At 48.9% G+C, this 17,024-nt stretch overlaps 1 protein-coding gene across 2 annotated transcripts in view; it reads right to left on the reverse strand.

Annotated features, from left to right (window-relative positions):
• SCAF8 (SR-related CTD associated factor 8) overlaps window positions 1-17,024 on the reverse strand; it is a 1,763,249-nt gene that overhangs the window by 506,025 nt on the left and 1,240,200 nt on the right. The window contains exon 22 of one of the 2 annotated variants that reach the window (XM_085611536.1): window positions 15,232-16,802. The exons of the other annotated variant lie outside the window; for it this stretch is intronic. The gene's annotated coding sequence lies outside the window, so the exon portion shown is untranslated. Of the gene's footprint in view, window positions 1-15,231; window positions 16,803-17,024 lie in introns of those variants that run through there. 2 annotated transcript variants of the gene reach the window in all.

The following is a 17,024-nucleotide window of genomic DNA, read 5'->3' on the forward strand; positions in this document are numbered from 1 at the left end:
GCCGAGAGGAAGGCACTGATCTCCGCCGGCGCCGCGTCAGCCCCAGGGACCGGAAGGTATGGGGGCGGACGCGGCACCTGCGGCTCCGCCGGAGCCGCGGGGGTGGAACCACCCTGACCCTCGGCCGAGTCGTGCGACCGGCGAGGGGAGTCCGAAGAGCGATGTCGCCTCTTGGACTTCTTTGAGCGTTTGGACTTACCCGACGACTTGGAGCCGGACGAGCGATGGCGTCGGCTAGGGCTCCGCGAGCGATCCTTGGACCTCCTCCTGGACCGGGATCGCGCACGACGCGGAGCCGAGTGGCGAAGCTCGAGAAGCTTGCGGGACCGCTCCCGCCTAGCCTTCGAAGTCAGGGCCTGACAGTCGTTGCACGACTCCGCGTCGTGGTCGGGGCCTAAGCAGTAGAGGCACCGGCGGTGGTGATCGGTCACCGACATCAGTCGATGACAATCCTCGCAAGCCTTGAACCCAGGCATCCTACCGGCACCAGATGTCGACAGACAAGGATCAAAAATGATCAAAAAAGAGTTAGTCAAAAAAGACTAAAAGGGGTAGCTCTCCCGGATCTGCGCTTACTGGCGCGGAAAAAAGAAGAACTGACGTCAGCGCGCGAGGGCGGCGTCTAAGTACTCCGACGACGTCATTCCGGCGCACGACGCCGACGACGGACGCGGAGCCGCAGACGACGCCTAGCGACGCGCAAGGGGTATTGCTGACGAAAAATCTTCCGGATCCAGTCTGACGCCTGGGGATATTCTAAGGTGAGGAATCTAACTAACGTGTTTCTTTCAGATATGTCGTTTTCGATGCAGAGCTGACTGATGTCACCTACTGAGGCGCAGAGGTAGTGCTCAATATTTTCCAGATTTAGTCGGACACCTAAGGTGAGGTATCTACGGTTAGAGACTACCAGATAAGGCACTTCCAAAGGTAAATAACTTGTCATTCTGAGTACAAAGATCAGTCACGGCGCAAACATATCTGGGACACAGCCTTTCACACATTTATTATGCCCTCACTATTCAGCGGAGCAAATACCAGATATGATCGACTATCTTTAGGGTGCAGGGAAAAAAAGGAGTTTAAGTACTAATAAGCAGAAACAACAATAACTATATAGGCTTTTTGGGGGGTCGATACAGCACTGGCCAAGCCAATAGGTCACCCTATGAGAGATCTTTTGGCTTTGTCAAACAAGTTACCTACCTTCTGTAACACATTATCTGGTAGAAACAATATCTAGCTGCAGATTCCTTACCTTTGAATTTCCAAGGCATCAGGCTGGATAACAAAACTTTTGTGTGAGCAGTACCCCTTGCGCATGCCGTCGGGTGCCGCCATTCGACTCCGTGCGACATCGCTGGCGTTGGTTATGACATCAGTCACCTATGTAAGCGCCACCCAGGCACACTATCATCAGTACTTTTCACTTTTCCATGCCAGAAGCTCAAAGCCAACAAGTGACTGCCTTAAATGTGTCATACCTAGGGCCCTTAAAAAGGGAACAACCACAGCCCTAATAATTGAGTCCATAGAGCAGGAAGACATGTAAGGAATCTAGATATTGTCTCTACCATATAATGCGTTACTGAAGATCAGTAACTTTTTCATCTGATAGAGACTTCTGTCTGCAGATTCTTAATCTTTGAATAGATACCCAAGCCATACCATCCTGGCGGTGGACTACGGACAGATTTATCACACTGAGTCCTGCAGGACTGAACAGGCATAATGCCCATCCCCTGCGGTCCAGCGCTACCAGTCAGTCTCCTTGGTCTAGGCCAGACAAGACCTGAACTAACATGAGCATCTTGAACTTCTCCTTTTTGAGGAAGAGATTGACGGTCCAAAGATCTAAAATGGGCAGTAACCCTTTGTTGTTCTTCGGAATGAGAAAGTAGCAGGAATAGCAACCACTGCCTACTTCTGAAATCTGAACCCTCTCTATAGCCCCCTTTGCCAGGAGAGCTAGAACTTCCTCTTGGAGTAAATTTAGATGATCCTCCGCCAGCCATTCTTGAAGTGGCGGAATAAGAGGAGGAAAAAAAAGGAAAGGCAGAGAATATTCCTCCTGAATGACCAGCAAGAGCCACTTTGTCCTATGTTATAGGCCTCCAGTGAAGGAGATGATGATGATGGATTCTCCCTCCAACTGGAGTAGCATGGTCCTGAAGACTAAAACTAGGAGTGCTTGAAAGCTGCGGCTGCCGAGGGCTGGGTGGCAGATGACATCTGGCTTCCATTCCGAGGTCGGAATGAGCCGCATCCACGTCCTCGTGCAATTTGAGAAGGCTGTGCAAGACGGTGGCTGGGATACAGTTGGCGCGGCTGCAAACGTTTTCCATTGCCACAAAAGGGGAAACAGCTAGACTGGCCACATGGTGTTACTGAGAGGCCCAAAGATCTGGCCGTAGCACGAAAGCCTTGAAGTGCTCCAAGGCAGAGTACGCCTTCTCTCTTAAGAGACGAGAGGCGTCAAAGGGCATGTCCATTAGATTGGTCTGGACATCGGCAGAGAATCCAGATTTTCTTAGCCAGGCATGGTGCCGCAAGGCCTTAGACGAAACTTCTCTGCCAAGCGAGTCAGTCGTGTCAAGGCCACACCCAATGGTGAATTCTGCTGTATCTCTCCCGTCCTTCACCGCCTGGGAGAGTATAGTCAGGGCCTCCTCCGGGACCAGTGGCAGCACTTGCGCAACTGTCTCCAAAAGGGAGTAGGAGAAACAGCCCAATAAGCATGCAGTATTCATCGACCGCAATGCCTTGCTGGTGGAAGAAAACATCATCTTCCCAAGTGTGTCCAGCCTCTTGGATTCCCTATCCAGAGGAGCGGAAGGGAACGTCCCATGGGAAGTCGAAGCCTGCACCACCAAGCTCTCAGGAGCTGGGTTTTGGCTGAGGAACCTTGGCTCGCCCAGAGCCGGGTGATGGCGGCGTGCAATTATCCTGTTCACAGGAGCCCCTGTGCTAGGCTTGGACCACGTGCCTAAGAGGACTTCAATTAGTGCTTCATTAAAGGGCAATAAGGTTCAGAAGTGGAAGCCCCAGGCTGAAGCACTTCGGTCAGAAGATTAGTCCTGCCCTGCAAGGAGGGCAACTCCAGTCCAAGAACTTCTGCTGCCGTCCTTACCACCACTGCATAAGAAGCCCCCTCCTCCGTAGCCATAGTCGGCAGAGAGAGCATGCCAGTATCTGGGGATGTGTGCAGTCCACTGCCTTCCCCAAGTTCCTCATGACAGTCCATCTGTTCTACAGATACGGTTAGCCTCATGAAGGCACACACAATTCTTGTTAACAAATTCATTCAAAACAAAATATAATGAAAACAAAAGGTTTTGTCTCTTGACTTGTGTCGTGGTTTTATTTTCTTCGCTAGACCTTCTTTAGCCAAAGTGTGTTTTGTCATCTCTGGGAAGTATCCCTGCGACTTTATCAAGGCTATTACGTCTACGTTTCCTCAGCAGTCAATCCTCCTGCTTGGTGTGAGTAAACCTACACCGGAGGTCATCTGTTTCTTGTGCCTAACAAGGCACTAATATCGTAAGCTGATATGCTCTAATACAACAGTATATCGTTGTGGTATAAAGTTGTATATTCTCCCAATCATAAGGTGCCAGAAGATCTGCAGTAAGTGTCTCGTACTGCTTGATTCCTGTATAATAGTGGCACCTCTCTGTTTCGCACAGATCTATTCGCTGCACCACTTTTAATAAGTATAGCTAAAGCCTCATGGGGCTGTAGTCCCAGAACGGTTGTATTTCCGTATAGATTCTGGTCGAGTCTGCTCAAAAAATTTCTGGAGCCGGTTTGCCGGAAATAGGGAGGGAACCGGCACCGCCGGTTAGCACAGACTTAGGGTCCGACGTAAATGTAAATTGATACTTGTATAGCGCACTACTCACCCGCAAGGGTCTCAAGGCGCTTGTACGAATACCGCTGTGGAACCCATCCTGGCTTTCCCTGTGAGGCGTCCACTCCTGGGCACCCCCCAAGGTGGAGGCCAGGCATCCTTAGCGTTGTGGGGGCCGTTGTGGAGATTAAGCAAGCTATTGCCCAGAGTTGCAGAGTGGGACTCCATGATTGGAATAGGCACCGAGGCGAGAATCAGGTCCGTGGAATTTTGGAGCCCAAGACCCGCCGAGGCGGGGAATTGAACCCTGGACCCGGACTAGACCTCTGCACCAGGGTCTGCCACTCTAATCATTGAGCCACACTTCTCGTGCTGGCACAACTGGCGCAGTCATGGATCTGGGATCGGATCCATGAGGCCCCACCGGAGCCCTGGACGGAGCCGACGACGTTGAATCCTATGGGGCCCCATCCCTTCTGACCCCACATGGCCCAAAGGCTCACCAGAGGGGTCAGCCCGCTGAAATACGTGGCGCACGGCCTCATAAAATTATTTTGATTGGAGGTCGCTCTGGCTACCATAAAACAGGAAAAGGCGCAGTCGATACTGGTTCCTTAGAACAGTGTACAGAAGAGTGTCAGTGCTCCTTACCTTGTTTATCGACGGACAACAGACAGGGCGAAGATGAAGTTTGCTTAGAATTCTTTTTCCTATGCCTCTTCCCCCGAGTGTTCTGAAGACCTCGAGTGGGAGGAAGAGGACTTAGGGCTCCGGGAATGGTCCAGCGAGCTCCTCTTCTTCGAATGGGACCGGGATCTCTGTGGTGTGTTGCTGGCCGGTGTCGACTACTAGGCCACAAGGAGCCTCATAACTCGATTCCGCAGCCCTTCGGAGCCATGACCCGACACTCCGAACAACTTTGAATCATGGTCGCACTAGAGACACCAGAGACAGATAAGGTGGGTGTCGGTTACCAACATGGCACTGTGACAAGAGCCACACGGTTTAAACCCTGTCTTACTAGAAGACATCCCTAGACACAGATAAAGGTTTGCTTACAAAAAGTCGAAAAAGCTTGTCAAAAAGTGACCGGCACGGAAAGAAAAAAACTGACGACCAGACACTTGGGTGGGGCTATATAGGTGACCACAACGTCATTTCCGACGCTAATGACGTCACGCAGAGCCGAACGGAGTCACCCGACGCCAAGTGGAAGGGGTACTGCTCACGCAAAAGCTTCCGGATCCAGACTGATGCCTAGGAAATTCAAGGGTAAGGAATCTGAAGCTAGAAGTCTATCAGATCATTTTTTAGCCATGTTATACCACAGAGAGGCTGCTATGCATTGTATATTATGGTATGGCATGTCATTATATAGTATGGTATGGCCTGTAATGTTATAGTATATGGCAATGTATGTTATGACCCTGTCGTATGTAATGCCCGGTCATTGTAAAATATGGTGTGGTCTGTCATTGTATAGGATAGTATGGTATGGCTTGTCATTTATAGTACGGTATGGCCTGTCATTGTATTGTGCGGTATGGCCTGACATTGTATTTTAAGGTATGAAATGTTATGGCCATGTCAATGAATGGTATAGCATGGCCTGTCATTGTATAGTATGGTAAAGCCTGTCATTGCATAGGATAGTATGGTAAGTTCTATCATTGCACAATATGGAATGGTCTGTATTTACATAGTATGGTACTGCCTTTCATTGTATGATATGCCCTGGCCTGTCGTATGGTATCGTCTGTCATTGTATAGTGTGGTATGGTCTGGCCTGTAGTAGCCATTGTACCTGTCATTGTATAGTATGGAATGGACTATCATTGTATAGTATAGTATGTCTTCCCATTGCATGGTAGGTCCCTGTACAGATTAGTATTGCCTGCCATTGTATAGTATGGTGTGGTATGTTAGGGCCCTGTCATTGTTCGTTATGGTTAGTTATTTTATAGTATGGTATAGTCTGTCATTGTATAGGATAGTATTATATGGCCAGTCGTTGAATAGTATGATATGGTATAGCCTGTCATGGTATAGTGAGGCCTGTCATTGTATAGAATGATGTGGTAACAGATAAAGGAAAAAGCCATTGGGAAGTTGAGGAAAGGCACCCAGACGGAAGGGGGTAAGGATGGAGAAGGTAAATGCAACATGGATAGGTGAGTGGAGAGAGGGCAACATGAAGGAATTTCAAGTTTGCAATACAACTATAGTCAGAAAAATGTAAGTGGCACGTGCACTTTAAAAATAGCCCAAGGAAAGGAGGGTGGGAGCGAGGGGGGCAAAGGCAACACAGACAAAAGAAGGGTGGGGCCAATGGTACACTCAGAGGGTGGGAGCGGGTGAAGGCAGCACGGATGGACAGAGGAATATAATGTCTGCAATACAAATAAAACAAAAAGCAGAAAAATGTAAGTGACAAAATCTGTAAACAAATGTTCTCATCTATGGTATATCAAGTTTAAAGCAGTAAGGACAGAGATCAGGAGGGGGGGGGGTCAGAAGCCACAGGGAGGGGGGTAGAACGGAGAGTAAAGGTGACATGAACAAACGGAAAGAGGGTGGGTGCACAGACAACACAATTCAGAAAAATGTAATGAGCACTTGCAGTCTGAAAATGAACTTTCTCTGCCACAGTGAAGTGTGTCTGGAGCGGGCCGGAAACAAACGGCCTGCAAACAGATGCAGTATTATGAGTGCTTCCACACAGACGCAGTAGTATGGAGTGCTTAGTCCAAAATAAAAAGAGAAATGGGGCACTGTCAAAGCGCAAGTAGCAGAAGGCTACTCAGTGGGAATGACAGCAGTACTCTGCCATGCACCATGAGAATTTAAAACTCTCAAAGAGAAAATAAAACCAGCAGCGCCAACCTAACAAAAACATGGAAATAAGAGCGACAAAGCCAACCAACGGTAAGTGATGGGCGGCTCTACGCCCCCTTTATGCTATCAAAATGTTCTTTCTCAGGCAAGAACCAACCATATCTGAGGGTCAGGACAAGAGCACTATGCAGTCTATTCTGAGGTGCAGTGGCAGATCAATGCACAGTTGTATTAGATATGGTACATAAGGTTTCTTGAACAATTAGTCCAGGTAGCTTTGTGTAGCTAACTAAATACAGAGGCAGAGTTGTGTGCAGATCTATTTGGAGTAGGGGAACAGAACACTGTGCAACCATATCCCAGTTCCATAGAGTGAACTCAATGTAGTCCCGTTTGGGAAGAAGGACCGATCACAGTGCAAATTTAGAGCGCACAGGGACAGAGGCTCTTGCAATCACATCAAGGGTGCCCACCATTTTAGCGCCAGTCCCCCACTCATTTTTGGGGACTGGCACTAATTTTTCCAGATCAGACATATCTCGAGAGCAAGAGATGGAAAAACAAACAAAGGGGAAAGGAAGAGAAAGATAGAGAAAACATTACAAAGGGAGAAAGGAGGAGCCTGTAGTGGTGTGATGAAGGGTGAGGGAGGTTTGGTAGTGGATTAAAGATTACACAGTCTTGGTAGTCAACGTGCTATTAATAGTGCCGGCCACAGGTTACTGAGCACAGCTTTGGGCACTCGAACTCCACCGTTTACAAAGTAAGCACTGTTGCCAATGTTTAATCAAGCCTGAGCTGCCCTATTTATCATGCCTAGGATGCCGGGACAAAGGGATCTGATGCAATGAACAAGTTACTTACCTTCGGTAACGCTTTTTCTGGTGGATACAGTATCTGCCTGTGGATTCCTCACCTTGTGAATATCCCCTGCGCCAGCATTCCACGGAACTTTTCTTTCCCAGCACTCCATGTCGACGTGGGCGACGTCACGATGCATCAGCTCCGCACGCGACTCCGTACGACGTCATCGGAGCCATAAGAAGCCCACGTCGGCGTGATGACGTCAGTTCCACCCCTTTTTTCCGTGCCCTCGTGGCGAACAGGTGAACCAACGACAACTCCAAGTATACACAGTATACAGAATATCAATACATATACATAGCATACAAAACAAAAGAATGCTAATCAAACAAGCATTTCCTACAAATGTACCAGAAAGTATACAAACATTTCAAACAAGACCTATTCCATGGTATACAAAGGTGGACAACGGGGAGGCGGGTGGGCCAGTGAGGAATCCACAGGCAGATACTGTATCCACCAGAAAAAGCGTTACCGAAGCTAAGTAACTTGTTCTTCTGATGGATAAATCTGCCAGTGGATTCCTCACCTTGTGAATAGATTCCCACAGCAGTCCCTACTCCCGGAGGAGGGTGTCCACCTTCCTATACCAGAAAGTCTTGCAAGACAGAGCGCGCTAAGTGGCCCTCCCTCCTCATCTCGGAGTCCAAGCAATAATGCTTTGCGAAAGTATGGAGGGAGGCCCAAGTCGCGGCTTTACAAATGTCTGCCACAGGAACACCCCGGGCCAAAGCAGATGTAGATGACTTAGCTCTAGTTGAATGAGCTCTAATGCCCTCAGGAGGGGTCTTACCAGCCAGGGCGTAGCAGATCTTGATGGTAAGGATAATCCATCTCGACAACGTGCGCTTGTGCACCGCTCTCCATTTGGAATGTCCGACATAACCCACGAAGAGCTGATCATCCAGACGAAAGTTCTTCGTTCTGTCCAAGTAAAAGCTTACAGCTCTTTTTGGGTCCAGGCGATGAAGCCTTTCCTCCTCTTTGGAAGGATGAGGATAGGAAACAGGGAGAGTAATGGACTGCCCCAAATGAAACGGAGTGACAACTTTTGGCAGGAAAGCAGCCCTGGTCCTGAGAACCATCTTTTCAGCATGCAAGGTTAAAAACGGGGGTTTAGAACTAAGAGCTTGAAGCTCACTCACCCTCCTTGCCAAGGTTATGGCTACAAGAAAGTCCACCTTAAAGGACAACAGCCTCAAAGGACAGCTATGTAGAGGCTCAAATGGGGACCCCATCAGAAAGGTTAAAACAAGATTAAGGTCCCACTGTGGCATTACAAATGGAGTGAGAGGAAACATGTTTGTAAGGCCCTTGATAAACCTCAGAACAACCGGAGATTTAAAAAGTGAAGGTTGATCTGGAAGGCATAGAAAAGCCGATAAGGCCGAAAGATAGCCCTTGACCGTGGCCACATCACAGCCCTGCTGAGCCAGGGAAAGAGCAAACTGGAGCACATTAGAAAGATGGGCTTTTAAAGGGTCAATGGATCCCTCTCCACACCACTTTACAAACTTGGACCACCGGTAGGAGTAAATGGACTTGGTGGAGTGTCGCCTGGCCGATAAAATAACATCCACCACATCTGGCGGGAGAGAGAAGGAATTCAGGTTGCCCCGTTCAATCTCCAGGCATGAAGGTGTAAGCTCTGGAGGTGGGGGTGTAGAACCTGCCCCTCCGACTGCGAGAGGAGGTCTACCCTCAGAGGGAGACGGAGCGGAGGGCACGAGGAGAGGTGGAGAAGATCTGTATACCACACCCTTCTTGGCCAATCCGGGGCGACCAATATAACTTGCGCCCGGTCTTGGCGAATCTTCCTCAGAACCCGAGGAAACAAGGGTATAGGAGGAAACGCGTAAAGGAGTTGAGATCCCCAATTCAACTGAAACGCGTCCCCCAACGCCCCCTGCATTGGATACTGGAGACTGCAGAATGACGGCCAGTGCGCATTCTCGAAAGTGGCAAACAGGTCCACCCGAGGTGTCCCCCACGTCCGAAAGACGTGACAAACCACCTCCGGATGGAGCCTCCACTCGTGGTCGGCGGAGAACTGCCGACTGAGACTGTCCGCACGCACGTTCAACAACCCGGCCAGATGATTTGCCATCAGACAAATCCGATGGTCCTGAACCCAGGACCATAGTCGTAAGGCCTCTCTGCATAGACAAAGAGACCCCACACCTCCCTGCTTGTTGACATACCACATCGCGGTAGTGTTGTCCGTTAGGACTTGAACCGACTGACCGCGAAGGGAAGGGAGGAAGGCCTTGAGTGCCAAACGAATCGCCCGTAACTCCAGAAGGTTGATGTGAAGCAACCTTTCCTCTGGAGACCACAGACCCTTGATCTCCAGATCCCCAAGATGCGCACCCCACCCTAAAGTGGATGCATCCGTTATCACTGTGGCCACCGATGGAGGCAGATTAAAGGGCTTTCCTCGAGACAGATTGCCCTCCATGCTCCACCAAGACAGATCCGCTGCAGCTTCTCTGGAGATCCTCACAGACTCCCCGAGATCTCCTTTGTGCTGATACCACTGCCTGCGGAGGCACCACTGGAGCGCCCTCATGTGCCAGCGTGCATGGTTGACCAACAGAATGCAGGAGGCAAACAGACCGAGCAGGCGAAGGACCTTCAGAACTGGAACAACCGCTCCATTGTGGAATAAAGGGACCATCTCCTGAATGTCGAGAATCCTTTGAGGAGGAGGGAATGCTCGACACACAGTAGTGTCCAGTACTGCCCCTATGAACAGGTTGCGTTGAGAGGGCATCAGGTGAGATTTGGGCACATTGATCGAAAAACCCAAGTCGAATAACAGCTAAGATGTCACCTGCAGATGACGCTGCACTATCTCTGGGGACTCTGCCTTCAGAAGCCAGTCGTCCAGGTAAGGGAAAACCGGGATCCCCGACCTCCTGAGATGAGCAGCCACCACTGCCATCACCTTTGTGAAGACTCGAGGTGCGGTAGTAAGACCAAACGGGAGGACCGCAAATTGGTAGTGTTGCGACCCAACCGTAAAACGGAGATACTTCCTGTGCGACTTCAGGATTGGGACATGGAAGTACGCGTCCTGTAAGTCGAGTGACACCATCCAGTCTCCTTGCTGCAACGCTTGAAGAGCCTGCGCAAGGGTCAGCATCTTGGATTTCTCCTGTCTCAGGTAAAAATTCAAGATTCTGAGGTCCAGGATTGGACGCAATCTGCCGTCCTTTTTGGGAATCAGGAAATACCGGGAGTAGCATCCCTGACCCCTTTCCTGCTCCAGAACCACCTCTATCGCACCCTTCTGAAGCAAGGCTAGAACCTCTTTCTGCAGGAGAAGCAGATGGTCTTCCGAGCAATAACCTTGGCAAGGAGGGTAAGGGGGAGGAAACTCCCGAAAGGGGAGGGCGTACCCAGTCTCTACGAGGTTCAAAACCCAACGGTCTGTTGTAACAGATTTTCAACCCCGTAGAAAGTAGGACACCCGACCCCCCACAGGTCTTACATGATCCGGGATAGGGGATCTAGGGCTGCTTCCCTGAAGCCTCATTTGGAGCAGAGGAGGAGGAGGAAGAAGAGGGGTTGCGACCAGAACCTCTCCGACCCCTTTGCTTCCCTCTATAGGACCTATAGAGGGGATTCTGCTGCTGTTGTTGCTGCTGCTGCTGGGGTTGTCGGAAGGAGCGAAAGGATGATCTTCCGAATCCCCTAGACTTTCGAAAAGCTGAACCCCTAGCAGGAGCCTGCAGACCCAAGGACTTCGCCGTCAATCTACTGTCCTTAAATCGTTGAAGGGCAGAATCTGCTTTCTCCCCAAACAGCTTCTGTCTGTCAAAAGGCAGATCAACCAACGTGGCCTGAACATCCGCTGAGAAACCAGAGGAACGGAGCCAAGCCTGCCTCCTTGCGGCTATGGACGACCCCATAATTCTCGCCACCGAGTCCGCCGTATCCAGCCCAGACTGGATCCCCTGCCTGGCAGCCGCCTGAGTGTCCGCAACAACTTCCAAGAAGGACGACTTATCCCCCTCAGGCAACTTAGGGGACAAAGATTTTATAGAGTCCATCAAGGCATGAACATATCGCCCCAGCAAGCATGTGGCAATAGATGACTTCAACGCCATACTTCCTGAGGAGAAGGTCTTCTTGGCCGCCTGATCAACTTTCTTTGACTCCCTATCAGCCGGAGACTGAGGGAAAGCACCCGAAGCATGCTTAGAACATGAAGCCTGCACCACTAGGCTCTCCGGAGATGGATGTGTGGACAAAAAATCCGGGTCTCCTGGTGCAACTCTGTACCTCCTCGCCACCTGTCTGCAAACCACTGGAGCTGAAAGAGGCTTCCTCCACACCTCCAACACTGGTTCCAAGATGGCCTCATTGAAAGGCAACAAAGGCTCCGAAGCCGACGTCAGAGAGTGTAACACCTTCGTAAGCAGGTTTTACTTGTACTCCACAGAGGGCAGCTGCAGATCCAACAACTCTGCGGCCTTTTTAATCACCACATGGTAGGGTGCCAATTCCTGTGGAGGAGAAGACCTTGCAGAAGCATGCTCCCACTCTGGGGTGGTATCCAAACCACTTGCTTCCTCTATTCCTTCAAACTCATCTGAAGAAGAGTCGACCTCACCTTCTTCCATCTCTGCCCGATATCTTCCTTCCTCCAACACCCTTTGGGCCTCCCGCCTCGACCGGATCCGGGGAGCCGGCGTCGTCGACGTCGTACGCGGCGTCGGTGGAGCTAAAGGCACCGGAGTCGGAGGCGCCATAGGTGGAGTCGGCGGCGCCGGACGCGGCGCCGATGGAGTCGGCCTCGGTGTCGAAGAAGGCTCCGAAGACTGACGGTCCATCTGAGGTCGAGTCGGATCCCCAGCCGGCACCGGAAACTGCCAAGAAGGCGCCATCGGCATAAAGGGGGCCTGAGCGTAATGCTGCGGCACCCCTAGCGTAAAAGCCATCGGACCCACGGGACCAGTTGGTGCTCCGGATGGGAAGGACTCCCTATTAAAAATACCATACATGGCATTCAGAAATCCTGAGGGATCTGTACCTGGAGCCGGGAATTGTGGATAAGGGACCGTCCCTGTATCCCCTTGTGGAGTCACCGGCGTCGGCTCCGCAGAATCATCCACCGGAGCCGCAGAGTCATCCGGCACCGGAACAGCCTCCTCCTGAACTTGCTCATCCAAAGGAACATCAGACTCCACTTGACCCGGAGTCGAAGCCTTGGACGGAGCCAGTGACGGCATCGGGGAACGAGCTGGAGCCAGCTTCGGCGAGGGAGACTTCGGAGACTTAGCAGGAGAAGGTGAAGGTGACAAGTCCTTGCTCCGACGTCGACGGGGCGAAGCCGACCTCGACCTCCTGGACTTCGAGGAGCGACGCCGAGAAGAATGCTTCCTCTTCTTGTGGTGTTTCTTTGACTTCGACGACCTCGAAGTCGACGACTCCCGCCTGGACTTCTCCTTTTTTCTCCCTCTCTTCTCCTCACCGATTTTCTTCATGAAGAGCTTGGTCTTCCTCTCCTTCAGCGCTTTAGGATTCATGCTCCTACAGCACCCGCATTCTTCCATGTCATGATCAGAAGAAAGACACCATAAGCAGTCCTGATGCGGATCCGTCATGGACATCAGGCCTCCGCATTCCCTACAGGGCTTAAAGCCTGACTTCCTCATCGAAGACATACTGAATTTAACACAGTAACACCGCTAAATTACAAAGTAGCTAGAGAGCACTGGAAAAAAAACGTTGCGCGTCGACGGCGCGGAAAAAAGGGAACTGACGTCATCACGCCGACGTGGGCTTCTTATGGCTCCGATGACGTTGTACGGAGTCGCGTGCGGAGCCGATGCATTGTGACGTCGCCCACGTCGACGTGGAGTGCTGGGAAAGAAAAGCTCCGTGGAATGCTGGCGCAGGGGATATTCACAAGGTGAGGAATCCACTGGCAGCTGTATCCATCAGAAATCTAGGTTTTAGAGACATTGCTGTGTGCACTCAAATCTGTGGTGATGAGAGAGAGCCCTGTGATATTTTATTGATGGTTTAGCTTAAAGGCAAGTTCAGCCATATGTGAAAATTGTGCTGGAATAGACCACTGTACATAAAGATTCCTGTGCAGCAGTATCTATGTTTCAGGGACCTGTCACTATGTAGTCACACCTAGGGTGCAGAGAAAGGGTCTTTTATAGTCATACCTCTGATGTCCTTCTCAGCCATGTCTGTGCAGCCACTACCAAGGCACTTTGTGCCATTATCGCCGATACCCACCCCGCCCCCACCATAGTGTGGTCAATTAAAAACAAACAGTGGGATGAAGGGCCAGCTAACATCCAGACAGGAGACTTCTTGCATGTGATGCGACTAGGTAGACACTGCTCCAAAGAATAAACCTTAACACTCTAGAGATAGCCCCACAACGGGTGATGTGGCCACCCTTATCATGCCCCATGACAGGAGTCATCGCACATCTATCTGCAAAACTAAGATACCCTCTGAGGACATATCTCAGAAACTGGAAAGCTAACGGGGAAGCACTCGAACTCTGCCCTGGTATGTTCTGTGGGGTGATATGGCAAGTTATAAGGACATCAAATCCCCAGAGGATAACCATTATTTGGTACATCATTATAGTGTGAAAGCAGGGATCACATGTCCTTCCTTAAGGGTACAAATGAAGCCCTTGAGTGTGGCGCCAGTGTGATGACACTGACCACGGTCTGAACATAGGGACAATAGTAACTCATGTTTGGGGTTAACAAGGATAGAAAGTTACATTATGCCACTCTGAGGCACCGCTTGGGGGGGATTCGTTGGCTCAAAAATATAAAGCATTACATAGCCCCACTCAAGAACAAGACGGCACAGGGTTACTGCACCAGGGGCTTTCACGGTAATGTAAAAGGGATTAGGAGCATAACCCAAAAACCATATGTTTTAATGTATATATAATTCAAAAAGAAATCCTAAACATTTAAAATGGTTAAAACACAATCCTTACATCCATGAAGCTGCTCCAAAGACAGTGATGTATAGTTGGTAACAACAAATGACAGACGCAGTGCCTTGAAGTGCTCGAAGACCTCACTTTCCCTGAAGTGATGTTGAAGGTTGATTCATTTTGGAACCCCCCCCCCCCCCCCCCCCCCGGGGATATACAAGAAAAAGCATTCAGTCCAGTCAAAACTTTAAAACTTGGTTAAGTGTGGTAAAGTTAACTGTAATAACAAAGGAATCTGACAGATTCCTGAGTCAATAAACCCTTTTGTGATGATTGTTTTGGATAAGGAATGTTGTTGCTATCTTATGTATTTTCTGTGCAGTCATTCAAAGCCACTTGGATTTTAAGCAACCATATATGATGCTGCATGCTTCAAACCTAATTGGCAGCACCAATGATCATTTGTAGGAGTCGTAGAATGATGGCCAGTGGTATTCAAAGCCATGAATGTATGCAACCTACGTATAGGCAAGAAAAGTTGGAACGTGGGAATTTAAAGTGTTATTACATTACAATATGACATGCAGTGGGAATACTGTGGGAGCTTCCATGTGAACAACCAGACTCGCCTGCCATCCTTAATTTATAAAACATAATTACTAAGCAAAGGTCGAATCATTCACTCTAATAAGAAAGATCACTCCATTAATTCTTACAGATATAACTTCGCCTTATACTAAATCACAAGTGATTATTTTTTGTTTCTTAAAACATTCTTTTATTTGCATTTTAAGAACAAATACAAACCGGGCCTCAGATGACACGAATGGAGTAAAACACTTTTCCGGCTTTTATAAATTAGCAATCAATAGTCCAATGATGACAGGCTGCTCCCCTAGTTCAAAAAAAGTACAGGGAATTAAAGGAGCATAGTGTTGGACTCTAGAGCTGTGACTTTAGGGACAAAGCAGGGAAAAGTTGGTAGCTTAGTATTCCAGTGCAAACAAGTGAGCCTTGATGCCATGCAGAGCTCCATGAAGAGGCCTCGAAGACACTCCAAGCGAAAGCAGAACGGTTACTATCTTGAGACACCGTATCATAAATCTCTGTGTTAAACTTCACCCATCAAACTTCATTCAAGTGCAGAGTAGGAAAAACAGCTCAGCAAAAAAGGGCTCTCACAATTACATGTGGGGGGAAAACTATTTACACCACAGTAGTCAGTAATAAATAAGAGCCTTCATCCCAATTGCTGGCCATTTCTGCATCAGGTTGGGAGCACTGAAGGGGGGACTCAAGGTGTGACGATGTAGCATTAAGGATGGTTAAGATCTTGCTTTCATTTTTCTGCTGCAGGTTCATAGACCGCTTCAGTTCCCCCAAACGTATTCATTCTTTTTGGTTCCTGGTTACTCTTCAACTGAATGGTTGTGGAGTCCTGTTTCACCTTCTTGTTTAATGAGTGCCACGTGTTCCTATTCTTTTCTCAGAAGCTAGCGTTAGGAACAGGGCGATATAATTTTGCTCCAACAGTAACTGACCGTAGGCTTGGTTGACACCAATATCCAGTCAACGCGCTTGACATTACTGGGCTGGAAAGAGTAATTAGTCCTCTCAGATGCATAGGGTTCCAGGTGGTCCTTTGCTTCCAGACATAGCATTAGAAAAATACAGTGATTTCATTCAAATCAGAATGAATGAAATTATGAAAATGACAACACTTTTGAATACAATGGTTAGGCAAGTTACCGGATCTGGCACACATTTGTCTTATTTATGAGCCAACTACTGCCTCTGGTGTCTTACTACTAGCCAATACTGGGAATGGGAAGTTGGGTATGTTACATGTTTTGCCCATTCCATTGTTGCTCCATTGTGACACTCCGGTTTCAAATGGCTCCCGATTCGCTAAGCTATCACGTTTAGAAGATGTTTGTAGCCTTCTGAATGACTGAGACTAAGGAAAAAAAGTTTGCTCTGAAGGACACTCTTCCAGGGCCCAATGTTTACTCAACTATCCACACTTCAGACAAAAGAGTCAAAGAATCCGTCTGTTTTTTCAGGGTTGGACAATCATCCACTGAGAGTCCAGACGGCTGTCTCATGCTGTCCCTTTGTGTGTTTAGAGAACATTTACTTTTTTTTATTTTTTAAAGTCATGTGTTAATTTGAAGGAGCCAGGTATCATGTGGGACTCGTCTTGCAGTTCAACGGCTGGCTTCGATCAAAATGCTTCTGTGTTATCAGGGTTCAGTTCTAAACAGTTACTTGACATCCATGTGGAAACTTCGGCTAGGCAAGCAGAGAGCATGGATATCGCCCCACCTGGGTTTAAGATGAAAGAAACGTACAGTTGAGTATACAGTTGTTTACAAATAAAATCAAGCACTTCAAAATTTAGGAAGTTTGTTTTTTCTATTGCTCTCTAGTGACCAAGTCTCAGTGAAATCTGAATCACTCCTGGATATTAAACTCAAGTTTAAAGCATTCTAGTAAACAGGCTGTTTTCATAAGCAGGTTTACAAATGCCATGGCAACACACATTGG

Source organism: Triturus cristatus, chromosome 6, assembly GCF_964204655.1.
Source record: "Triturus cristatus chromosome 6, aTriCri1.1, whole genome shotgun sequence".
Taxonomy (NCBI): Eukaryota; Metazoa; Chordata; class Amphibia; order Caudata; family Salamandridae; genus Triturus; species Triturus cristatus.